Consider the following 27,301-nt stretch of genomic DNA (forward strand, 5'->3'; position numbering starts at 1 on the left):
CCTATAACATGGTGCCCAGAACTGAACACAATACTCTAAATGCGGCCTCACCAACATCTAATACAACTGCAACATGGCCTCCCAACTTCTATACTCAATCATTTGAATGATGAAGGCCAATGTGTGAAAAACCTTTTTGACCATCCTATCTACCTGTGACTCCACCTTCAGGGAACCATGCACCTCCTAGAACCCACTGCTCCACAACACTCCCCAGAGCCCTATCGTTCACTGTGTAGGTCCTGCCTATGTTAGACTACTCAAAATGCAACACCTCACATTTCTCTGTATTAAATTCCATCAACCATTCCCTAAAGCACCTGGACAATCGATCAGGATCCTGCTGCAATTTTTCACGAACATCTTTACTATCGCTAGCAACTCAGCTGGTCAAGCAGCATCTATGGAGGGAATGGATAGGTCACATACTGGTTTGGGATCCTTCTTCAGTCCGAATGGATACATCCCCGATCCATTCCCTCCATAGATGCTGCCTAACCCACAGTCAAGTCATTCTCTCTTCTTCACTATTCCATCATGTTCCACCATGTTCAATGGTTCAATGGATATTTATTGTCATATATTGGTGTTTCCGTAAATACAGCACTCAGTAGTGAAACTGATGGTCTCCAAACTTCCAGGTTATTTTCCGTTTTTTATGTAATATTCCCATTGTTTCATATTCTGTATTTTAAGTAGTATAGAACATGGTGTATAGCCAAATAATGAGATGAAGAAAAATAAAATAAAAATATCAGATATGTCCCTGTGTTTTCTTGCCTTTTTTGTGACATTTTTCAAGCAAGATTCAGGATATCCTTAGGCTAATTCATACCAGAAAGATTACATTAATTTTGCAATTAAATAACTCTATATAAGCCAAATTCTGATTATGCTTATGATTTTTATCATTTATCACCCGATTAGATGGTTTTCTGATGCCCCAGGTTTTTGCAGCACAAGTGAGTAAGTAGCAGTTCCATTTGGTCACGTGTGAAATGTGTCATTTAAAAGCAGAGTAACTCATATGTTCAATGTTACTTTTTTATTGTTTATATTTTGTGTTTAAGCTTTCCATTGAGGAATTGAAGGATCAGCACCTCATATTTCGCCTGGGCAGCTTGCAGCCCAGTGGTATGAACATCGACTTCTCCAACTTTAGATAGTTCCTCTGTCCCTCTCTTCCCCTCCCCCTTCCCAGATCTCCCTCTATCTTCCTGTCTCCACCTATATCCTTCCTTTGTCCCGCCCCCCTGACATCAGTCTGAAGAAGGGTCTCGACCCGAAACGTCACCCATTCCTTCTCTCCTGAGATGCTGCCTGACCTGCTGAGTTACTCCAGCATTTTGTGAATAAACACCTTCGATTTGTACCAGCATCTGCAGTTATTTTCTTATATATTATGGCGAGTCTGGAGGCTTGTACTTTGTTAAAGAAGTTTATTGCGGCAGCAATATTCAATTACAAAAGGATAACAAACGAGATTACAGACAACCATTAACTCAAACTGTTCACATAGAAGTTCTCTTCCCACTGCCTGGTTTTTGGGCCCCAAAACCACCACCTGACCTAGCTGGCCAATCAGCGGGTTCGACTCTCAGGACCAATCCCTATGGTCGCACCACCATGTGACCTTGCTGGCCAATCTGAGGGTTCGACTCTCAGGACCAATCCCTATGGTCGCTACATGACCCCCCCAGAACCCGAGGTACGGAATCTAGCAGGAGCCGGATTTCGCGACCAGAACGAGTAAGGAGAGAGGCTGCAGGAACCACAGGAGCAGGAGGTCCCGGATCAGGTGGAATTGCAGGAGGATGGCCCCGCCGAGGCGGTTGGCAGACCAGGACAGGGCGGTCCTGATCCAAGTATGCAGGTTTGAGCCTGGACATAGAGACGAGCTCACTCCTGCCCCCAACATCCAAGGTGAAGGTGACCGTCCCTTTACGCAACACGCGGAATGGTCCTTCATAGACCCTCTGCAACGGGGAACGATGGGCATCTCTACGCAGAAACACAAATTCACAGTCCTTCAAGGCAGGCGGTTCGTGCACCATGGAACACCCGTGACGTGAAGTAGGAACCGGAGCCAGGGAACCCACTCGCGCCCGGAGGGATGCTAAAACCGACGGAACCGAGGGCTGCTGACCAGAGGATCCGGAAGGAAATCCCCGGGCACTCTGAGTGGCAAGCCATATACCAGTTCTGCGGACGAAGTTCCGAGATCCTGCATAGGAGCAGTACGGATGCCCGATAGGACCCAGGGGAGCTGGTCTACCCAGTCAGGGCCGTCCAGCCGCGCACTGAGGGCCGCCTTAAGTTGCCTGTGAAACCTCTCCACGAGCCCATTAGCCTGTGGGTGTTACGCCGTGGTCTGCTGCAACCGGGAATCGTACAGCTCCGCAAGCGTAGCCCAAAGGGCAGAGGTGAACTGGGACCCCCGGTCGGTGGTAATGACGGACGGAACACCGAAACGGGCTACCCAATGGAGGGCCAGGGCCCGGGCACAAGAGGCGGCGGAGGTGTCGGACAACGGGAAGGCCTCCGGCCAACGGGTAAATCGGTCAACCACCGTGAGTAGGTGAGTGTAGCCCCTGGAGGAAGGTAAAGGCCCAACTAAATCAACGTGAATATGAAAAAAACGGACCGCAGGAACCGCAAACTCCTGCACCGGAGGTTGGACATGCCGGTGAACTTTAGCGGTCTGGCAGGGAACACAGGAACGGGCCCAAGCGGCTACTTGTTTCCGCAGGCCATGCCACACAAACCTAGCGGCCACTAAGGCAGAGGTGGAGCGGATGGACGGGTGCGCCAGCCCATGAATGGCATCAAACACCCGGCGCTGAAGGGCGGCCGGCACCACCGGCCTAGGGCGGGGAAGGGAAACATCACACCAGACTTTTGTACCCGCATGCCCGCAAGCCACTTGGGCCAACTTCATCCCCGAAGTGGTGGACTGGTATGCTGAGGCAGTGTCTGCCAGGCGCTGTGCCTCCGCAAGCTCCTGGAAATCCACCTCGCATTCCACCGCTGAAATTGGGGAAATGGCTGGCCGGGACAGGACATCAGCAACGGCATTAAGCTTTCCCGCGACGTGTCGGACATCGGTAGTAAACTGAGATGGCAGTCAGGTGCCGCTGCTGGCGGGCCGACCATGGGTCGGACACTTTCGAAAAAGCAAAAGTCAATGGTTTGTGGTCCGTAAAGGCCACAAATGGGCGGCCTTCTAGAAAATACCTAAAGTGGCGGACAGCTAAATAGAGCCAGGAGCTCTCGGTCAAAGGCGCTATGCTTCAGCTCAGCCGGATTAAGCTGTCGGCTGAAAAACGGCAAGGGCTGCCAACTGCCATCTACCTGCTGTTCCAAAACCCCTCCCACCGCCACGTTCGACGCATCGACCGTCAGGGCCGTGGGGGCGGAGGTTGCTTGGGTGGACGAGCATGGTGGCGTCTGCCAGAGCCACTTTAGCTGCCTCAAAGGCCGTCTCAGCGGCCGCGGACCACTCCAACTCGACAGGTTTGCCTGCGAGACACTGGAAGAGCGGACGCATGACCCGTGCCGCTGCCGGTACGAACCTATGGTAGAAATTCACCATGCCCACGAAATCAATAGAGTGGAGGCCAAATTGACACTTGGAGGGGTGGATGATGAGCCCGTGGTCTTGAAGCCGCCGGAAAATGGTCCGCAAATGGACCAGGTGTTCCTGCTCCGAGCGACTGGCGACCAGGATATCATCCAAATAAATGAAAACAAAAGACAAATCCCGACCAACATGGTCCATAAGCCGCTGGAAAGCCTGTGCCGCGTTCTTCAAACCGAAAGGCATACGCAACCATTCGAACAACCCGAACGGAGTGATCGTGGCAGTCTTTGGAATGTCTTCCGGACGCACAGGAATCTGGTGGTAGCCCCGTACCAAATCAATTTTGGAGAATACCATGGCACCTTCCAGCCCAGACGAGAAGTCCTGGATGTGCAGTATGGGGTAGCGGTCTGCCGTTGTGACGGCGTTAAGGCGTCGGTAATCTCCACATGGTCTCCACCCACCAGATGCTTTGGAGACCATATGCAACGGAGAGGCCCACGGGCTGTCGGACCGACGGACAATGCCCATTCGTTCCATCTTCTGGAATTCTGCATGCGCCACCACCAGTTTGTCCGGCGGCAACCTCCAGGCCCGAGCGAAAACGGGGGGCCCCTCGGTGGGAATGTGATGGACAACGCCGTGCCGGGCAGAAGGGGTCGGAGGCCGCGACAACGGCCTGGACAGTCGGGCTGGGCGGGGTGGCCGGCGGTGGAGCAGCGGGCTCATCGCTGCTAGCGGAGGGTCTAAGGCCTTTACCTCGGACATCGGGAACTAGCCTTCGACAAGGTCCCACATAGGAGATTAGTGGGCAAAATTAGGGCACATGGTATTGGGGGTAGGGTACTGACATGGATAGAAAATTGGTTGACAGACAGAAAGCAAAGAGTGGGGATAAATGGGTCCCTTTCGGAATGGCAGGCAGTGACCAGTGGGGTACCGCAAGGTTCGGTGCTGGGACCCCAGCTATTTACAATATACATTAATGACTTAGACGAAGGGATTAAAAGTACCATTAGCAAATTTGCAGATGATACTAAGCTGGGGGGTAGTGTGAATTGTGAGGAAGATGCAATAAGGCTGCAGGGTGACTTGGACAGGTTGTGTGAGTGGGCAGATACATGGCAGATGCAGTTTAATGTAGATAAGTGCGAGGTTATTCACTTTGGAAGTAAGAATAGAAAGGCAGATTATTATCTGAATGGAGGAGGGGGAGTTCAACGAGATCTGGGTGTCCTAGTGCATCAGTCAATGAAAGGAAGCATGCAGGTACAGCAGGCAGTGAAGAAAGCCAATGGAATGTTGGCCTTCGTAACAAGAGGAGTTGAGTATAGGAGCAAAGAGGTCCTTCTACAGTTGTACCGGGCCCTGGTGAGACCGCACCTGGAGTACTGTGTGCAGTTTTGGTCTCCAAATTTGAGGAAGGATATTCTTGCTATGGAGGGCGTGCAGCGTAGGTTCACTAGGTTAATTCCCGGAATGGCGGGACTGTCGTATGTTGAAAGGCTGGAGCGATTGGGCTTGTATACACTGGAATTTAGAAGGATGAGGGGGGATCTTATTGAAACATATAAGATAATTAGGGGATTGGACACATTAGAGGCAGGAAACATGTTCCCAATGTTGGGGGAGTCCAGAACAAGGGGCCACAGTTTAAGAATAAGGGGTAGGCCATTTAGAACGGAGATGAGGAAGAACTTTTTCAGTCAGAGAGTGGTGAAGGTGTGGAATTCTCTGCCTCAGAAGGCAGTGGAGGCCAGTTCGTTGGATGCTTTCAAGAGAGAGCTGGATAGAGCTCTTAAGGATAGCGGAGTGAGGGGGTATGGGGAGAAGGCAGGAACGGGGTACTGATTGAGAGTGATCAGCCATGATCGCATTGAATGGCGGTGCTGGCTCGAAGGGCTGAATGGCCTACTCCTGCACCTATTGTCTATTGTCTACTGTCTATTGTCTAGCGAAAAGGCCCAGAGGAAATCTGCGCCCAGGATCGCCTGACCGACTTCCGCGACGATAAACGACCATTCGTACGTGCGGGTGCCGAAAGCCAGAGACATTGCCCGCGTACCATACGTGCTGATGGGGCTACCGTTAACCGCGATGAGGGTAGGCCCTCTCTTACCCGATCGGGCTTCGAGGTCGGTCGGCGGCACGATGCTGACTATGGCTCCCGTGTCTACCAAGAATTCTGTGTCCGTGAATCGATCTTGGACGTAGAGGCGTCGGTTCTGGCCAATCGCAACCGCCTCTATGTACGATCAGCCGAGGCATTTCCCGAGAAGGTGCAAGGTGAGCGCCAGTTGCGGGCTTCTCCACCCCATCGCAGATGATAATAACCCCAGCCGCGCTTGTGCGGATCTTTTTGGCGGGATTTTGAAGAAATGGCGGGAGTCGCGGCGCCATCTCGGTGCCGCTGCGGGCTGTCTAATGGTGCCGAGACCCTGTTGATCGAACTGTGTTTTTTCAATTTGGACGCCATGAGCGCATCGGCTTTCTCCGCATATGCCACGGGGTCCTTAAAAGAACAATCCGTGAGCATAAGCCTAACATCTTCTGGAAGTTGCTCTCGGAATGCCTGCTCGAACATGAGGCAATCCTTGTGCTCACCTGCCAATGCCAACATTTCGGCCATGAGGGCGGACGGCAGCCGATCTTCGAGATCCGGCAGGTGCATAAGCCTCTCAGCTCGATCATGCCTACTGAATCCGAAGGTTCGAAGCAAGAGTACCTTCAGCGCCTCGTACTTGCCGTCTGCAGGAGGGGAGGTGATGAACTGCATCACCCGCGCGGACGTCTCAGGCGGTAGAGCGCTGACCAGGTAATAATACTTTGTCTCGTCCACCGAGATGTTTCTCAGGTGGAACTGAGCTTCAGCATGGGCAAACCAAAGTTGTGGTTGATGCGCCCAAAACGGAGGAAGATGAACGCTGACCGCGTTTAGCTGCGGTACGCCGGGCGTTAGTACCAAAGAAGGAGCGTCTTGTCCCTCCATGGTAGATGATCGGCTAGATCACGTCGGGGTCACCAATATGGCAAGTCTGGAGGCTTGTACTTTGTTAAAGAAGTTTATTGCGGCAGCAATATTCAATTACAAAGGATAACAAACGGGGTACTGATTGTGGATGATCAGCCATGATCACAGTGAATGGTGGTGCTGGCACGAAGGGCCAAAAGGTCTCCTCCTGCACTTATTGTCCATTGAAGTCAGTCAAAATCTTGAGATAATACAAGATTATCTGAGGTGTCATAAACTCTACATGGCAACAGGCACCTCGGTCCAACTCTTGCCCACCCTGACCAACATGTTCCATCTACACTAGTCCCACATGCCTGTGTGTGGTCCATGTCCTTGAAAACCTATCCTGTACATGTACTTGTCCTCATGTCATTTTAAAAGTACCTGCCTCAACTACCTCCTCTGGCAGCTCATTTCATATACCTACCACCCTTTGTGTAAAAAGGTTGCCCCTAAGATTCTTATTAAATCTTCCCCCTCTCACCTTAAACCTATGTCCTCTGGTTCCTGATTCCCCAACTCAAGATAAAAGATTGCATTTACCCTATCTGTTCATCTCATGATCGTACACACCTCTTAAGATCATCCCGCATCCTCCTGCCCTCCAAGGAATAACGTCCAAGCCTCTCCCCTCAAGTCCTGGCAATATCCTCAGAAATCTTCTCTGTACCCTTTCTAGCTTAGCAACATCTTTCTTAGAAGAACTCAGCAGGTCAGGCAGCATCTCAGGAGAGAAGGAATGGGTGACGTTTCGGGTCGAGACCCTTCTTCAGACTCGACCCGAAACATCACCCATTCCTTCTCTCCTGAGATGCTGCCTGACTTGCTGAGTTATTCCAGCTTTTTGTGAATAAATACAATAGGCAATAGGTGCAGGAGTGAGCCATTCGGCCCTTCGAGCCAGCACCGCCATTCAATGTGATCATGGCTGATCATTCTCAATCAGTACCCCGTTCCTGCTTTCTCCCCATACCCCCTGACTCCACTATCCTTAAGAGCTCTATCTAGCTCTCTCTTGAATGTATTCAGTGAATTGGCCTCCACTGCCCTCTGAGGCAGAGAATTCCACAGATTCACAACTCTCTGACTAAAAAAGTTTTTCCTCATCTCTGTTCTAAATGGCCTACCCCTTATTCTTAAACTGTGGCCCCTGGTTCTGGACTCCCCCAACATTGGGAACATGTTTCCTGCCTCTAACATGTCCAACCCCTTAATAATCTTATATGTTTCGATAAGATCCCCTCTCATCCTTCTAAATTCCAGTGTATACAAACCTAGTCGCTCTAGTCTTTCAACAATACCTTCGATTTGTACCAGCATCTGCAGTTATTTTCTTACTCTTTCCTAGAAGAGGGTGACCAAAGCTGAACACAATACTCTAAATGTGGCCTCACCAATGTCTTGTGCAACTGTAACATAATCTCTCAATTTCTTTTCTCAATAATCTGACTTATGAGGAACTGGACTTCAACAATTTTAATGAATTGTATTGTTTTATAATTTAACAGATGCATAAGAGTTAAAAAGGTCCCAACCCAAAATGTCGCCTATCCATGTTCTTCAGAGATACTGTCTGACCCGCTAAGTTACTCCAGCAGTTTGTGCCTATTTTGTAAACCAATAGTTGCAGTTCATTGTGTCTAAATTATGTTAAATATTTTCTTTGATATCTGGCTAAAAAGCAAGAGCTTTCAGGCTAAAGGCCATTATAAACAAAAAACCTCAATTATGATTGTGGTAAAGAGGAAAATGTTCTACATAGCAATAATTTGTCTTTTATTAACCGAGATTCTCCTTGAGTCAGAATCTTGTGTTACACTTGTGCATTAAATCATGAAACGCAGAAAAGGAAAAATTAGAGAGTGGAAAGTAATTTTAAAACAGTTTGCTCAAAACATCAACAGAATATGATCCAGCAGTTTAAAAGAAAATAATTCTTCAAGTGCCGCCTGGATTTATAGTTTGGGGAATTGCTGTCTGAAAGATTGAGCATTATTTCCACGAAACAATGACTAGTTCTTACAAAGCACCAGTACATCCCATATGGATATGGTAGTGTGCATTAACATTAATATCAAATTAGTGGTTAACTTAATGGAGCAGTAGCCAGAGTTCTGGACTATTGATTGCAAGGCATGTGTTTGAATCCCACCAAGGCAGCACGGGAAGTTAGATTCAAGCAATTAAATAAATTTGAATTACAAGAAAAACTTCAATCTGAGTAACAGTGACCATGATATTACCAGACTGTCATATCTCTGATTATATTTTATCTCTGTTTGCTTTGTTGTCACCTTCTCCTAGCTAACAATGATCTATTCTACGTTTTCCTTGACCACCATCTGTTTTGATGTCTCGTTTTAACACTTTACACTTCCTTTTCTCTGTGTCTCCCTCTCCCCTGATTCTCAGTCTGAAGAAGGATCTCGACCTGAAACGTCACCCATTTGTTGTATCCAGAGGTGCTGCCTGTCCCTCTGAGTTAATCATTTTGTGTCTCTCTTCCTTGTCATATAAACTCCCCTTGTTCCCTTGCGGCCGAGGCCTAAAGCGGTGGAGGACAACAATGGCTACGCTTGGCCAGGCCGACCCTGCAATGCTGCCAGGATAACGGACCTTCATGGTCAGGTCCAGAACCCTGCACATACCCATCTGGGACTTGAATATGGGGCCAAACTGACGACTCTGTTACTGTCTCAGTGTCCTACTGTTATACACTTGTACTGTATCTGAGATGCTTATCTAAGTGCATACGTATAGTGGTGCTTGTACTGAACTGTATACAAAAAAGAATTTCACTGTAGATAGATAGACATGTACATCTACCTCGGTACAAATAAAGTACCATACCAAATAAAGCACCATACCATAGATAGGCCTGCTGGATCTCCTGGTTGCTAACCATTTTAATACCCCTTGTCATACGGACCTTTCTGTCTTTGGCCTCCTTCATTGCCAGAATGAGGCCACATGCAAACTGGAGAAACATCATTTCTTATTCTGCTTGGGCATCTTACAATCCAATGGTATGAACACTGAATTCTCAAATTTTAAGGAACACGCCTCTTCCTCCCTCTCTCATTCCTGTGTTCATCCAGGCTTGCACCCATACTCCCCATTACCCTGCCTCAGTCACCCTGCTCATTTCCCCCCCTTCTTACACATCTCCCATCCTCAAGTACCTATTTTCCCTCTGATCTCTCTCTTCCCACCCCTGTCCCCCTCCACTCATATGCCTCCCTCTGAATCTACATTTCACTTCTTCTCTTCTCTCCTAATCTGACATCCTTTTGATATGTTTTACCTCTGGGCTTTGTCACTTATGCCACACATCTGCCAATTAACCCCACTTCCCACCTGTAGCTGCCTATCACTTGCCAGGCTTTCACTTACCACCACCTCTCTTTTCCAGTTTTCTCCCTCCCTATTATAATTAGTCCAAAGAAGAGGCCTGACCTGAAATGTCATCTGTCTGTTCCCTCCACGGATGCACAGTGATGACACACTGAATTACTGCAGCAATTTGTATTTTGCTCAAGATTCCAGCATCTGTGGTTCCTCGTGTCTCTAGCTAGGCTATTATATCTGCTTATATTAGAAAATGCTGGAAATACTTAAAATCGAGAAGAAACATTGTAGGCCGATAACATTTCATTTAAACTTGGATAGCTAATGTCTTCAGATAATTGACCAGCTCTAATTTCTGCAGTTTATATGTATCTCCAGACCTGTCAATGTATTGTTCATTTATTGTCCATCCATTATTCCCCCAGGGGACAGGAACAATTAGGACTGTCAATAAATTCTGGTGGCATTCTCAACTTATGAAAAAGTTAAAGGATGCTTATGAGTGCTGTGGTAGGTTTGGGCATCTGCATGTCTTGGAAGAAGTACACAAATTAGAATTATGTCATGGAGTCATACAGCACACAAACAGGCCTTTCGGCCCAATTTGCCCATGCCGACCAAGATGTTCCATCTACACGTCCCACCTGCCCCCGTTTGGCCCATATTGCTTTAAATCTTTCCTATCCATGTGCCTGTACAATTGTATTTTAAATGTCATAGTACCTACCTCAACTACCTTATCTGCACATACTCTCGTTCCATATACCCACCACTCTCTGTGTGAAAAGGTTGCCCCTCAGGTTCTTATTAAATCTTTCTCTTCTCACTTTAAACCAAAATCCTCTGGTTCTTGGTTCCCCTACTCTGGGTAAAAGACTTTTTTTAGATTTAGATTTAGAGATACAGCGCGGAAACAGGCCCTTCGGCCCACCGAGTCTGCGTCGCCCAGCGATCCCCACACATTAACACTATCCTACATACCCTAGGAACAATTTTTACATTTGCCCAGCCAATTAACCTACAAACCTGTACGTCTTTGGAGTGTGGGAGGAAAACGAAGATCTCGGAGAAAACCCACACAGGTCACGGGGAGAACGTACAAACTACGTACAGACGGCGCCCGTAGTCAGGATCGAACCTGAGTTTCAGGCGCTGTATTCGCTGTAAGGCAGCAACTCTACCGCTGCGCCACCGTGCCGCTTTGTACAGTCATTGAGACCCCCGCCGGGCGGAGAAAATCCCGCGGCCTATTCCAGGCCGCGCCGGATGGTGAAAGGTCCGCAGCGGGCCGACCCAAGCCCCGCGATTCGGGGCGGGCGAAGACTCTGCCGCTGCCGGAGCTCCCGAAGACGGCCCCACCCAGGGGCCTACGAGCTTCCAACATTCACGCGGCCCGCGTCAGAAGCCTCCGGAGCCTCCAAAGGCGAGTCGCAGCCGCACTCGCAGCGCCACCACAAGCTCCGAAGGCAGCCAGCTCCGCAGATGGTCAGTCCAGTCTGCGGGCTCTGCGAACCAGAGCCCCAAGTGGTCCCAGCTGGAGGCTGCCAGCTCCAGGTGTTTGGCCGATGGTAGGCTGCAGCGGGAACGGAGACACGACCCAGAAAAAAAGGTCGCTTCTCCGTTCGGAAGAGACAATTTTTGCAGTTTCCCCCCCTCCCCCCACACATAGCGCACAACCACAAAAAAAACACATCACATTTAAACACGACAATTAAGACAAAACACACAAAAGACAAATGGACGGCAGATGAGCCGCAGCTGCTGCGCAGCGCCGCCACTTCCTGTTTGTCACTTGATATTCTGAATGATCATGTGATATTCACTAATAATATTCATAATTGCCAATTGTTGCAATTGAATATGCTTTTCGGATGTGAATAACATGGGCAAGGTGGGAATTCCTGTTGAAGGCATGTAAACAGGCACAAACTAAAACTAGCAGAAAATGTTGGAAACACTCAGTGGCTCAAGCAGTACGAGTGGAGATAAACAAAAAATACATTTCAAGTCCAGGACCATCATCTGATTGACCTGTTGAGTGCTTGTATGATGTTCTATTTTTGTTTTCTATATTGCCAGTGCATGCAGATTTGTACTTCATAGATAAACTGTAGTTTATAGACATTCACTTCTAAGTCAAGAGCTATGCTTTCAAATTTTAATGAGATAATGTGACTAACGGTTATTGTACATTTAAAATATTTTAAAAAGCAATTACTGCCACGAAACAAAATGTTCCAAATTCAAGACAGTGATGAATAACTCTTCAGCAAACCAGCCGAGAATAGTCACAGAGAGATAAAGTACAGAAACCGGTCTTTCATTCCACCGAGTCTGTGCCGACCATCAAATAACCATTTAAACTAATCCAACATTAATCCCATTTTTGTCCTCCTCATCAACTCACTTACATGCTTATAGAGATTTACTGTGGACAATTAACCGAACTACACAAATGTCTTTGGAAGGCGAGAGAAAAACTAAAAAGAACACTTGCGCTCAGTCCACCAAGGCCTGTCAGATCTCCCGGTTGCTCATTATTTTAACTCCCCTTCCCATTCCCATACCGACCTATCTGTACTGGGCCTTCTCCAATGAAAGAATGAGGCAACATGCAAACTGGAGGAACAGCATCTCATATTCCCCTTGGGTAGTTTACAACCTGTAGGCAATTAATTTACAATCTCTTGTTTCTTCTAACTATCCCCTCCCACCCCCACCCCCATCCCACCCCCCTCTTTCCTCTGCCCCACCTGGACTCTGACCCATTTCTCCCATTCAACCTATATTAATCTGGCTTCACAATTCACGCCTCTTCTATCCTTTTCTCAAACCTTTTGTCCTTTCAGCTGGTCTTTGTCCAACCATTTGCCTATCACCCCCCCCCCCCCCACCCTCAGTCAGTTGTATCCACTGGTCACTCACCAGGCTTTGTCCTGCCCCCCTCTCTTCCAACTTTCGCATACCCCCTCCCCTTCCCCACCACAATGTCTGAACAAGCGTCCCGACCTGAAATTCTACCTATCCATGTTCTCCTTCTGACCTGCTGCGTTACCCCAGCACTTAGTGCACTTTTTTTTTAAACCTAAAAGAGCCTTCTGTAGACACAGGAAAAACATACACAGCACCTGAGGTCAGGATTGAACCAGTGTCTCTGGTGCTGCAAGGTCGCAACTTTACTAGATGCACTACTGTGCTACCCTTATGGTACTAGATAAATGTAGAAACATAGAAAAATAGGTGGAGTAGGCCATTCGGCCCTTCGAGTCATTCAATATGATCATGGCTGATCATCTAAAATCAGTACCCCGTTCCTGCTTTTCCCCATATCCCTTGATTCCTTTAGCCCTAAGAACTAAATCTAACTCTCTCTTGAAAACATCCAGTGAATTGGCCTCCACTGCCTTCTGTGACAGAGAATTCCACAGATTCACAACTCTTTGGGTGAAAAGGTTTTTCCTCATCTCAGTCCTAAATAGCCTCCCCTTATTCTTAAACTGTGATCCCTGGTTCTGGACTCCCCCAACATCGGGAATATTTTTCCTGCATCTAGCCTGTTCAATGAGAAGGATGAGGGGGGATCTTATTGAAACATATAAGATAATTAGGGGATTGGACACATTAGAGGCAGGAAACATGTTCCCAATGTTGGGGGAGTCCAGAACAAGGGGCCACAGTTTAAGAATAAGGGGTAGGCCATTTAGAACGGAGATGAGGAAGAACTTTTTCAGTCAGAGAGTGGTGAAGGTGTGGAATTCTCTGCCTCAGAAGGCAGTGGAGGCCAGTTCGTTGGATGCTTTCAAGAGAGAGCTGGATAGAGCTCTTAAGGATAGCGGAGTGAGGGGGTATGGGGAGAAGGCAGGAACGGGGTACTGATCAGCCATGAGAGTGATCAGCCATGATCGCATTGAATGGCGGTGCTGGCTCGAAGGGCTGAATGGCCTACTCCTGCACCTATTGTCTATTGTCTAATCCTTTAAGAATGTTACAGTACATGCCCAGGCCATAACACCCCCACCACCATATTTCACAGATGAGGTAAATGTGGTGTACCTCGACTTTCAGAAAGCCTTCGACAAGGTCCCACATAGGAGATTAGTGGGCAAAATTAGGGCACATGGTATTGGGGGTAGGGTACTGACATGGATAGAAAATTGGTTAACAGACAGAAAGCAAAGAGTGGGGATAAATGGGTCCCTTTCGGAATGGCAGGCAGTGACCAGTGGGGTACCGCAAGGTTCGGTGCTGGGACCCCAGCTATTTACGATATACATTAATGACTTAGACGAAGGGATTAAAAGTACCATTAGCAAATTTGCAGATGATACTAAGTTGGGGGGTAGTGTGAATTGTGAGGAAGATGCAATAAGGCTGCAGGGTGACCTGGACAGGTTGTGTGAGTGGGCGGATACATGGCAGATGCAGTTTAATGTAGATAAGTGTGAGGTTATTCACTTTGGAAGTAAGAATAGAAAGGCAGATTATTATCTGAATGGTGTCAAGTTAGGAGGAGGGGGAGTTCAACGAGATCTGGGTGTCCTAGTGCATCAGTCAATGAAAGGAAGCATGCAGGTTCAGCAGGCAGTGAAGAAAGCCAATGGAATGTTGGCCTTCGTAACAAGAGGAGTTGAGTATAGGAGCAAAGAGGTCCTTCTACAGTTGTACCGGGCCCTGGTGAGACCGCACCTGGAGTACTGTGTGCAGTTTTGGTCTCCAAATTTGAGGAAGGATATTCTTGCTATGGAGGGCGTGCAGCGTAGGTTCACTAGATTAATTCCCGGAATGGCGGGACTGTCGTATGTTGAAAGGCTGGAGCGATTGGGCTTGTATACACTGGAATTTAGAAGGATGAGGGGGGATCTTATTGAAACATATAAGATAATTAGGGGATTGGACACATTAGAGGCAGATAACATGTTCCCAATGTTGGGGGAGTCCAGAACAAGGGGCCACAGTTTGAGAATAAGGGGTAGGCCATTTAGAACGGAGATGAGGAAGAACTTTTTCAGTCAGAGGGTGGTGAAGGTGTGGAATTCTCTGCCTCAGAAGGCAGTGGAGGCCAGTTCGTTGGATGCTTTCAAGAGAGAGCTGGATAGAGCTCTTAAGGATAGCGGAGTGAGGGGGTATGGGGAGAAGGCAGGAACGGGGTACTGATTGATAGTGATCAGCCATGATCGCATTGAATGGCGGTGCTGGCTCGAAGGGCTGAATGGCCTACTCCTGCACCTATTGTCTATTGTCTATTGTCTATATGCTTTGGATCTTGGGCAGTTCCTTCTCTCCTCCATACTTTGCTTTGCCCTCACTCTGATACAAGTTAATCTTCGTCTCATCTGTTCACAAGACCTTTTTCCATACCTGTGATTGCTCTTTTAAGTACTTCTTGGCAAACTGTAACCTGGCCATCCTATTTTTGTGGCTAACCAGTGGTTTGCATCTTGCAGTGTAGCCTCTGTATTTCTGTTCATGAAGTCTGGCGGCGGCGGCTTAAAAATGGCGGCGCTGCCATAGCAGCTGCGGCTTACCTGCGGTCCATTTGTCTTTGTGTTTTTGTTGTTTTTTTGTCTTAATTGTAGTTGTGATGTCGTGTTTTTGCGTTTGTGTACTATGTGTGTATGTGGGGGGGAGGGGGGGAACTGTAAAATTGTAAATAGGTGTCCCTTCCGAACGGAGACCCGACCTTTGTTTTCTGGGTGGTGTCTCCGTTCCTGCTGCGGCCTACCATCGGCCCAACTCCTGTAGCTGGCGCCTTCCAGGGCTCCGGTTCGCAGAGCCCGCGGATCGGACTTACCATCAGCGGAGCCGGCCATCCTCGGAGGCTGCGGGAGCGGCTGCGACTCGCCTTAGGCTCGGGCCGCGTGGATGCCGACATCGGGAGCTCTGGCAGCGGCAGCGGGTTCGCCCGCCCCGGATCGCGAGGCTTGGGGCGCGGACATTTCACCGTCCGGCGCGGCCTAAGATAGGCCGCGGGATATTTCTCTGCTGGGCGGGGGCTTCAATGTCGGGAGCCACGACTGCCCCGACGTGCAGCAACAGCGGCAGCAGCAGCGTGTTCGCCCGCCCCGGATCGGACTTATCATCAGCGGAGCCGGCCGTCTTCGGAGGCTGCGGGAGCGGCTGGGACTCGCCTTGGGCTCGGCCCGCTGCGGACCGTCCGGCGCGGCCTGCAACCACAACAACCTGACTGCGGGAGAGGACAGCAGGAGATGGGAAAGACATTGTGGCCTTCCATCACAGTGAGGAGAGGACTGGAGGAGACTCACTGTGATGGATGTTTCTTTGATGGATGTTTCTTTTTTTGTGTGTTTTTGGGGTTGTGTAATTTTAATGCCTATTTAATGCTTTTATTGTTGGACTGTGGGTTACTGAATTTCGTCCAATATTGGATGACAAATAAAGCTATCTTGAATCTTGAATCTTCTGCGGACAGTAGTCATTGACAAATCCACACCTGACTCCTGATGAGTGTTTCTGATCTGTCGGGCAGGTGTTTGGGGATTTTATCTTTATTATAGCGAAAATTCATCTGTCATCAGCTGTGGATGTCTTCCTTGGCCTGCCAGTCCCTTTGCGTTTAGTAAGTTCACCAGTGCTTTCTTTCTTCTTAATGATGTTCCAAACAGTTGATTTTGGTAACCCTAAGGTTCGGCTGATGTCTCTAACAGTTTTATTTTTGTTTCTCAATCTCATAATGGCTTCTTTGACTTTCATTGGCACAACTTTGGTCCTCATGTTGATAAACAGCAATAAAAGTTTCCAAATGTGATGGAAAGACTGGAGAAAAGACTAGGTGCTGAGAGCTCTCTTTTCCCTGCATTAAGGAGGCATTTAAACACACCTGAGCAATTACAAACACCTGTGAAGCCATGTGCTCCAAACATTATGGTGCCCTGAAATGGGGGACTATGTATAAACACAGCTGTAATTTCTACATGGTGAAACCAAAATGTATAAAAATATCCTTTAATAAAATCTGACAATGTGCACTTTAACCACATGTGTTTTTTTCTATTACAAATCTCAAATTATGGTGTACAGAGGCAGGTACATTAATGGGAAAGGTTTAAAGGGATATGGGCCAAACACGGATAGGTGGGACTAGTGGCATCTTGGCCAATATGGGCAAGTTGGACCGAAGGGCCTTTTCTCATGCTGTATGACTCTAGACAATAGTCATTCCAAGGAAGTGATAAAAAAGACCAATAGGGTATGTTGAACAACCCCTGTTCCAGGCGTACACTGGCTCTATCCCCGAACACTATCTCTGATACATTGATGACTGCATCGGTGCTACCTCCTGCACCCATGCAGAACTCACCACCAATTTCCATCCTGCAGTCAAATACACTTGACCCATCTCCGACACCTCCCTCCCCTTTCTTGATCTCACCGTCTCCATCACAGGAGATAAACTATTGACTGACATCTATTACAAGCCCACTGACTCCCACACCTATCTCGACTATACCTCTTCCCACGCTGCTTCCTGCAAAGACTCTATCCTCTACTCCCAATTCCTCAGTCTACGCCGCAACTGAGCCTAAGATGAGGTGTTCCATATCAGGACATCCGAGATGTCCTCATTCTTTAGAGAACGGGAATTCCCCTCTTCCATCATAGATGAGGCCCTCACACATGTCTCCTTGCCACTCCGCTGCTCCACCTTTGTTCTCCCTCCCCCTAGTTGCAACAAGGACAGAGTTCCCCCTGGTCCTTACCTTTCACCCCATCAGCTGTCACATACAACAAATAATCCTCCGATATTTTCGCCACCTCCAATGGGATCCCACCACGAGTCACAGCTTCCCATCTCCACCTCTTTCTACCTTCCGCAGAGACCGATCCCTCCGCAACTCCCTGGTTAACTCATCTCTTCCCACTCAAACCACCCCCTCCCCAGGTACGTTCCCCTGCAACCGCAGGAGATGCAACACCTGTCCTTATATCTCCTCCCTCAACTCTGTCCAGGGACCCCGACAGTCCTTTCAAGTTAGGCAGTGGTTCACGCACCTCCTCCAACCTCATCTACTTTATCCGTTGTTCAAAATGAATGAATTAATGTTTATTGGCCAAGTATGTGCATTTACAAGGAATGTGCCTTGGTGCTCCGCTCACAAATGACAACACAAACATAGTTAACAATTAAGAATAAAGCATAAACATATCAAAACAATAAGGATACAACATTACGGTCTAAACATGTGGGTGAAAATAAACCAGAGCAAAAAAGAGACTACAGACTTTGGCTATTGAGTAGAACTACTACTCGTGGAAAAAAACTGTTTTTATGACTGGCTGTGGCTGCTTTGACAGTCCGGAGTCGCCTTCCAGAGGGAAGTGCCTCAAAGAGTTTGTGGCCAGGGTGAGAGGGGTCAGAGATGATCTTGCCCGCTCGCTTCCTGGCCCTTATAATGTACAGTTCGTCAATGGGGGGAAGGTTGCAGCCAACACCCTTCTCAGCTAAGAGAACGATCCATTGCAGCCTCTGGATGACGTGATTGGTGGCTGAGCCAAATCAGACCATGATGGAGAAGGTGAAGACGGACTCAATGATAGCAGTATAGAATTGGACCATCATTGCCTGTGGCTGATTGTGTTTCCTCAACTGCCGCAGGAAGTACATCCTCTTTTGGGCCTTTTTGACTGTGGAGTCGATGGTGGCCACCCATTTAAGGTCCCTGGAGATGATGGTTCCAAGGAACTTAAATGACTCCACAGATGTGACTATGATGTTGTTGTGGACTTATGTGGACATACATTGGCGAGACCAAATGTAGACTGGGCGATCGCTTCACTGAACACCTTCGCTCAGTCCGCCTGGACCTACCTGATCTCCCAGTTCCCAAAAGCTTTAATTCCCCTTCCCATTCTGTCCGAGGCCTCCTTCATTGTCAGAGTGAGGCTGATCGCAAATTGGAGGAACTGATCTCATATTTCGCTTGGGCAGCTTACAACCCAGTGGTATGAATATTGATTTCTCTAACCTCAAGAAACCCCCGCACTCCCTCTCTCTCCGTCCCTCCCCACCCAAGTCACATCAGGTTCCCGTTCTCACCTAGCGAACAGCAAAAAATGGCGTGTTTCCTTTATCATCGTTATTGTTTTTATAAAACAAATATCTTTCATTCATTTGTTCGTTCTCCCTCCACGTCACTGTCTAGATCTCTCGTTTCCCTTTCCCCTGACTAGTCTGTAGAAGAGTCTCGACCTGAAACATCACCCATTCCTTCCCTCCAGAAATGCTGCCTGTCCCACTGAGTTACTCCAGCTTTTTGTGTCTATCTTCGGTTTAAACCAGCATCTGCAGTTCCCTCCTACACATTCCTAAACAATTAATTTATGGTTGTAAAACATCCACTGACCAGACAAATATCTCAAAGAATTTTACATAATACAGAATAATACTGCCAAACAGAACTAATAAAAGATAATGTAGAAAAAGGATGAAACTATTTACTTCAAAGTCTTGAAAGACGATGGTAGGGAGAGATGAAGCACAGTGGATAGATAATGTTTCAGCAGAGAGACATTAACTCTGATGGAATGGCTGGTAGCAGCCCAAAAACCACAACGCTTAACTTGTCAGGATTCCACATCAGTGATATATTTCTAATGGTCTTCATGAAGGGATAGATGCAACACTCTGAATTTAAGATGCAAAACTGTTGCCAGAAAAAAAATGTAAATTAGAATTCCATGTGCCACTTTAACATAAATCTGAAGATAGAGAGCAGCACTTGATGGTTTTGGGCAAGAAACACCAATTGCTATTTCATTAGAGTTCTCTTATTATGTGAATTTAAGTCAAATCTTTTCATTACATTCTCAGCATAGCAGGAATTGCAGTATTAAGTGTCTCTTACATACAGCTGTCACTGTCACCATAGAAAGTATTTTATCAGGATGCATCACACGTTTGGGAACAGCTCCATCCAAGACCGCAAAAAATTGCAGCGAATTGTGGACACAGCCCAGACCATCACACAAACCAACCTCCCTCTTATATTGACTCAATTTATACCTTATGCTGTGCCGGCAAGGCCAGCAGTATAATCAAGGACCAGTCACACCCTAGTCACTCCCGCTTCTTCCCTCTCCCATCAGACAAAAGGTAAAGAAGTGTGGAAACGCACACCTCCAGATTCAGGGACAGTTTCTTTTCAGTTGTTATTAGGCAACTGAATCATCCTACCACAACGAGAGAGCAGTGCAGAACTACTATCTACCTCTTTGGTGACGTTCCGACTATTCTTGATCGGACTTTGCTGGCTTTACCTTGCACTAAACGTTTTTCCCTTATCATGCATCTATGCACTGTAAATGGCTCGATTGTAATCATGTATTGTCTTTCCGCTGACTGGATAGTACGCAACAAAAGCTTTTTACTGTACACGTGACAATAAAAAAAACTATATACCATTGGGGTTAATGTTCAAACTAAAGCACTGGAATACATTACTCCTGTGAGAGAGGGGTAAAAAGGGATAATTGATTTAGACTAAGGATCCTGAGAAATAGCTGACTCGACCATGCTCGACTAAAAAAAAGGGATCCTGAGAAATAGCTGACGACCATGCTCGACTAAAAAAAGGGACCCTGAGAAATAACTGACCAGACCGTGCTCGGCTAGAGAAAAAAAAACCGCAAGAACAAATGGTGACAGTCCAAGGACAAGGGTTAGAAGATAATCAGAGAACTGGGAGGAAGGCCAAAATAATCAGAGAACTAGGGGAGAGGGAGGGCATGAACTACTCTGTACTGCGCTTGCCTAATGAAATAAATGAATATTACTGTATGATGTGGAAGGCAACAGGGGCGGTGACGGTAGATTGTGCACCTCAGTGCTCCGATTGGAAGGAGCCCGAAGGGGAGGAATTAAAGGTGTAACAATTGTAAAATGAAGTGAATAAAAAGAAGGGATTTTCCCGACCTCGGTGTGTCTCGACAGGGGAGGCACCCAACTCTGCAGACTTGCAAATAAACTATACTTGTTTCTCTAGATTGTCTCGAGCATCGTGATTGTGAGCACTCACATTTGCATCTCACAGCTTGGGGGCTCGTCCGGGATCGCCACTCCGGCCGGCTGACGGGAGTATACGGAAGAAGGGACGGTGCACCCCGCTGAGTTCAGCGGTCTCAGACTCCTTGCTTGCCGTCAGCGGTTTGAGCGAGTGATACCTGGACCAGAGACTCGAGAAACAAGTGGGAGGAGCAGGAAATCGCGAGGAGCTAAATCGAGTGATTCTTGTGCACAGGACCCGGGTAAGAAAACTGACTATTAAGTACTACTCGGGCGATTACAGCTAAGATCGGAGGGGAATTCCGGTCGGGAGGATAAAAGATCGGAGGGGAATTCCGATCGGGAGGATAAAAGATCGGAGGGGAATTCCGATCGGGAGGATGGGCAGTGAAAACGGAAAGCCCAAAAGGGAGGGGAAGGGCGGTAAGCCCAACCCCCGCATTCCGCCTGATAGTCCGTTGGGGCGAATGCTGAGCCATTGGGGGCAGGGAAAACCCCAGGGATTGGAGAAGACAAAAATGATTCAACTCTGTTATTTTGAGTGGCAGAAATACCCGATCAAAGGGAGTTCAGTCTGGTGGCCACGACTGGGCTCCGATGAGGATTGGGTACGGCAGGCATTAAATGTGTTTGTTAATTCAAAAGCTTCCCCTAATCTGGAGGAAAGTTGTTATGCTTGTAAGGGGAAAGCGAAGAATAAATCCTGAAAGAATCGCAGGAATCACAGCCTTGCCGATGCCTCGGAATAAATATTAAAGGAATATAGTAGAACTATAGAAGATAGAAATAGCGTAATAGGTAGCATAGTGACTATAGAGACGGAACGGAGTGAGAACAAGGACTGCATTTAAACTGACTGACCAAGTGCACTAACATAACATAAGACGAATACAATGAATAAAATAACTGCAGTTGAACTACTAAGTAGGAAGTTCCCCGTATCCAAAGAGGATATTAAAAAAAACACTCTGAGAAATGGAAGGAAAAAAAAAAGACAAAAAAATTGGTTACGAAATGGCCCACGGAATGATATAAATATGATATAAATTTTGATATAAATTTTGATATAAATTTTGATATATTTATATTTTGATATAAACATTTGTGATGAAATGGGAGTGTTAATTAAGAACTATAAGCCTAAGGATAAATCAGAAACCCGAGTAACGAAAAAGGAAAAAGAACTAGACGTACTTAAATTGTTTAGAATAGAAGGAGAAAGGCTGAGGATAGCATAGCAGGAAAAGAATACCACCCCAAACAAGGGTGAAAGACCCCCAAAACAGCATGAAAGTCAGGAGCTTCAGGAGAAAAAATCAACTCTGTACCCCAGCCTATGGGACCCTGGGTATCCCCCTCCCTATTCCGGCCAGGACGGAACAAAGCAGTGCCCTTTGGTAAAAGGGAATAGTGGAGATAGAGGGAGAAGTCACAACTTGGAACGATGAGCAAGACATAAAGGAATATAGACAGAGAAGGGGGCAGCGAGAAAAGGAAAGGATGAAGCAAGAAGCACGGGAACTAGAAGCAGACATCAAAAGGCTGCAGGACCTCAGGGACCTCAGGGACAGAAAGATTTATGGGACCCGTCAGGCAGCAAATGAGGAGTATGAGGGAGATAGCAACACAGAAACACAGGTGAGTAATCAGCAGGCATCAGAGAGAAGGCAAAACTGTGAGAATGAAGCAGAATTAGAAAGTGATGGGGAAAGAACAAGGGAGTGTAGAAGGGAAATAGAGGCATCCATAAAGCGCTTAGAGATAGAGATAAGGGAGATGGAAAAAGATATGGAAAGAAAAGAAAGGAAAGCCAGGGGTACGCCCAGAGAAGAATGAGGTGGGAAAGTATACAGATAGAACCACAACAGGAGATGGTGAACGAGAGACAGGAGCTGAGGGGGAGAATGATGCCATTACTTTTGAAAAAGGCAGGACAAACCCAGTATATTCCTTGGGCGACCCTTTGACCTAGAGGGGCTGAGAAACGCCTTGCCCAACATATGTTTGTAAATGCGGAAAATGGGATAGCCTTCGGGGTATTGACTCAAAGGAGGGGGGAAACCGGCAGCCCGTGGCATTTTTATCAAAAATATTGGACCCAGTGTCACGAGGATGGCCTGTCTGTATACAGGCAGTGGCAGCCACAGCGGTCCTAGTAGAGGAGAGCAGGAAATTGACCTTCGGGGGGGGGGGGGGGTTTGGAGGTCTCCACCCCACATACGGTGAGAACAATATTGGCTCAGAAATCCAACAGATGGTTAACGGACTCTAGAATTTTAAAATATGAAACTATCCTGATGGAAAACGACGATTTGACCATGATTACAGACAAAAATTTAAACCCATCTCAGTTTCTGTACCCGCCCGAAGAAAGAGAAAACGAGACAGGGAGGCCAGAACACTGCTGTAGTGATATAATAGATTTACAGACAAAAAGTAGAGAAGACTTGGAAGAACAACCTCTGGCTGAGGGTAGCCGGTGGTTTATAGAAGGGTCCTCCAGATGTATAGATGGAAAAAGACATAGTGGATACGGTATAGTGAATGGGGAAACTATGGAGGAAATTGAAAGCGGCAGGCTGGTCAGCCCAATCTTGTGAATTATACGCATTAATGAGAGCTTTGGAACTATTGGAGGGAAAGGAAGGAACAGTGTATACCGACTCAAAATACGCCTTTGGGGTAGTACACACCTTTGGGAAGATCTGGAAAGAGCGAGGAATGATAACAGCTCGGGGGGGAAAGAATTAGCGCATGAGCAATTGATAGGACAGACACTGGAGGCCTTGCAGAAACCAGAACGGGTAGCCATAGCACATGTGTCAGGGCATCAGAAGGGTAACACCCTGGAAGCCCGAGGAAATAGGGCAGCGGATGAGGTGGCAAAGAGAGCGGCCACAGATCGGACGGTAGAAATTATGTCACTGATACCTTTAAGGGAACCAGAGGAAAAGATACCTATCTTTGGTGAAAAAGAAAAGGAAAATCATGAGAGCAGTCCCAGGAGGACAACCATTGGCAATAAGGCCCTTCCAAAGAATACAGATAGACTTCACCGAGTTGCCCCGACTACAAAGATGGAAATACCTGTTAGTGGTAGTGGACCATTTCACTAGATGGGTAGAAGCATTCCCTACAGCAACTGCCACCTCACAGTCGGTAGCCAAGGTATTATTGGAGCAAATTATACCCAGATATGGGATTGTGGAAACAATAGACTCGGATAAAGGGACCCATTTTGCCTCCAAAACACATAAAATAATATGTGAAGCATTAGGAATTTAATGGAAATTGCATACACCATGGCATCCCCAGAGTTCCGGAAAGGTGGAAAGAATGAATGGCACCTTTAAGACCCAAATCACCAAGTTAATAGAGGAAACGAGTGCCTTCCAATAGCCTTGTTAAGAATCCGAACGGCACCTCGGAAAGACATAGGGGTATCACCATATGAAATGTTATTCGGGCTCCCGTACTTAGGAAAGATAGAAGGGAACAATACCAGGGAACGACGTGTTCCTAAGGAACTATTTACTGGCAGTATCCCAATCTCTTGCAGAACTAAAAACTAAAGGATTACTGGCCCAGAGCCTGCACTGGATTTTCCGATTCACTCAGTCAAGGCTGGAGACTGGGTACTAATAAAAACGTGGAAGGAAGAAAAGTTGCAACCTAGGTGGACTGGACCCTACCTTGTGTTATTAACCACAGAGACAGCAGTACGAACAAAAGAAAAAGGGTGGACACACGCAAGTCGATTTAAGGGTCCCGTGGAGGCCCCACCAGACAATATCAGCCCGTGGACGGTACGTGGAGGAAAGGAGCCATTGACTTTGGTATTCAAGACCCCGCACGGAAAATGAAGACTTCGTGCTGGTGGATCGGGTGCTGGGTGGTTATCCAGCTTGTGAGTAATGTAGTATGTATAAAAATAACTATACCACAGAATAGAAGGGCCACCACCATCCCATTTGATGTATGTAAAGGAAAATGATGGTGTGGTTATAGGATGTATGTATGCACCCATCCCTGTAAAAATTGGCGCGAGGTATTCACTTCATCCAGAGAAGGGTGGCATAACTCCACCTATCAAACTGATAGGTGGAGAGTATATCAAAACCCAAACGAGGGATTGCCAGAACGTGTATATGTAAGCATACAGAGGGTTCAAATAAAGGAAAGTGGTAGGTATTGGATATGTGCAGATAGAACAGGGAAGGACGCATGCCTGAGGTTTGAAATAGAGGTAGAACGGGACGGATATATAGTAAAATATGAGGATAAGGGGGAAATGTTCCAGATAGATGACAGTCAGAGTAGGGATCCCTGGGCAACCCCAGCACCACCGGTAGTCAGCAATGTCACCACGGAATATGAGCCTAAGGATTTGAAGATAATGATAGTAACAGGAGAGATAGAATTAATGCAATTGTTTGGGGAGGGAATACCAACAGGGGAAAGGGAACCAACACCTGGCTTACCTGGATGATGTACACAGCCAGAAGTATGCAACAAACCAATTGCTACGCCTGCGCCGGAGCTAAGCCTCAGCTGGTCCCAGTACCATTTCTCCTGAATTGGAGTAGGACACCTGGGGCTATGTCATGTATACTACAACTATTCACGAATCCCATACTACCAAAGAATGAGACCTGCCAGAGCTACCATTACCTATTCCCGGCTAGCAACAACAACACGAAGGGCCAAAGGAAAGACCCTCGACCTCCCCCATTCACCATTCCCCTCGGGGAGGAGGGATTCAGTGCTATACAAGATATAACCCAGATGGACAGAAAATGGGGGAGGTGCTAAACTGCAATCAGACGTATAACATAACAGCTGAGGAACAGGGGTCACTGTTCAGTAGCACCTGGCTGATAAAGCAGATAGTCAGTAGAGCCAATGTCTGGTGATGGTGCGGAGAGGATACTCTGTGGCCCCGGCTACCAGGGTCATGGACGGGAACCTGTACCCTTACACAACTAATGATGCCCTTCACCATAGCTGTAGAGCATGCGGTCAAAATCAATGAAGGAGGCCGACGACAAAGGAGAGAGGTGAGAGGATCATTTGACACACACATCTATATAGATGCAATAGGGGTGCCAAGAGGGGTACCCGATGAATTCAAAGCCAGAAACCAGATAGCTGCTGGCTTTGAGTCCATACTCTTCTGGTGGTCCACAATTAATAAAAATGTGGACTGGATCAACTACCTATACTACAATCAACAACGCTTTATAAATTACACTCGAGATGCAGTTGAAGGATTAGCGGAACAACTGACAGCTACCAGCCTAATGGCCTGGCAAAATCGCATGGCCTTGGACATGCTGCTGGCTGAAAAAGGGGGGGTGTGCGTAATGTTTGGGGAACAATGTTGCACCTTCATCCCCAACAACACTGCTCCTGATGGGTCCGTGTCAAGGGCCCTAGCGAGTCTCACCTCCCTGTCTATCGAATTGGCCGAGAACTCAGGAGTAGACACCTCCTGGACCAAGTTTCTAGACTCCTGGTTTGGGAAATGGAAGCACATCTTTACATCAGCCCTAACATCAGTGATAGTTATGATGGGGTTGCTGTGTCTATTCGGATGTTGCATCATTCCCTGCATACGGGGGTTGTCTCAGCGATTGATAGAGGCAGCTCTGACAAAGAACGACATCGCCATGATGGCCTTTAGAGCACAGCATGACCAGCAGGAGGAATATAGAGAGGCAAAGACTCTGCTGCTAGCACTAGAAAAGGAGGAAATAGTATAAATCAAAGTAGCGTGGCATAAGAAAAAGGGTGGATTGTGAGAGAGGGGTAAAAAGGGATAATTGATTTAGACTAAGGATCCTGAGAAATAGCTGACGACCATGCTCGACTAAAAAAAGGGACCCTGGGAAATAACTGACCAGACCGTGCTCGGCTAGAGAAAAAAAAACCGCAAGAACAAATGGTGACAGTCCAAGGACAAGTGTTAGAAGATAATCAGAGAACTGGGAGGAAGGCCAAAATAATCAGAGAACTAGGGGAGAGGGAGGGCATGAACTACTCTGTACTGCGCTTGCCTAATGAAATAAATGAATATTACTGTATGATGTGGAAGGCAACAGGGGCGGTGACGGTAGATTGTGCACCTCAGTGCTCCGATTGGAAGGAGCCCGAAGGGGAGGAATTAAAGGTGTAACAATTGTAAAATGAAGTGAATAAAAAGAAGGGATTTTCCCGACCTCGGTGTGTCTCGACAGGGGAGGCACCCAACTCTGCAGACTTGCAAATAAACTATACTTGTTTCTCTAGATTGTCTCGAGCATCGTGAGTGTGAGCACTCACATTTGCATCTCACAACTCC

Source organism: Rhinoraja longicauda, chromosome 1, assembly GCF_053455715.1.
Source record: "Rhinoraja longicauda isolate Sanriku21f chromosome 1, sRhiLon1.1, whole genome shotgun sequence".
Taxonomy (NCBI): Eukaryota; Metazoa; Chordata; class Chondrichthyes; order Rajiformes; family Arhynchobatidae; genus Rhinoraja; species Rhinoraja longicauda.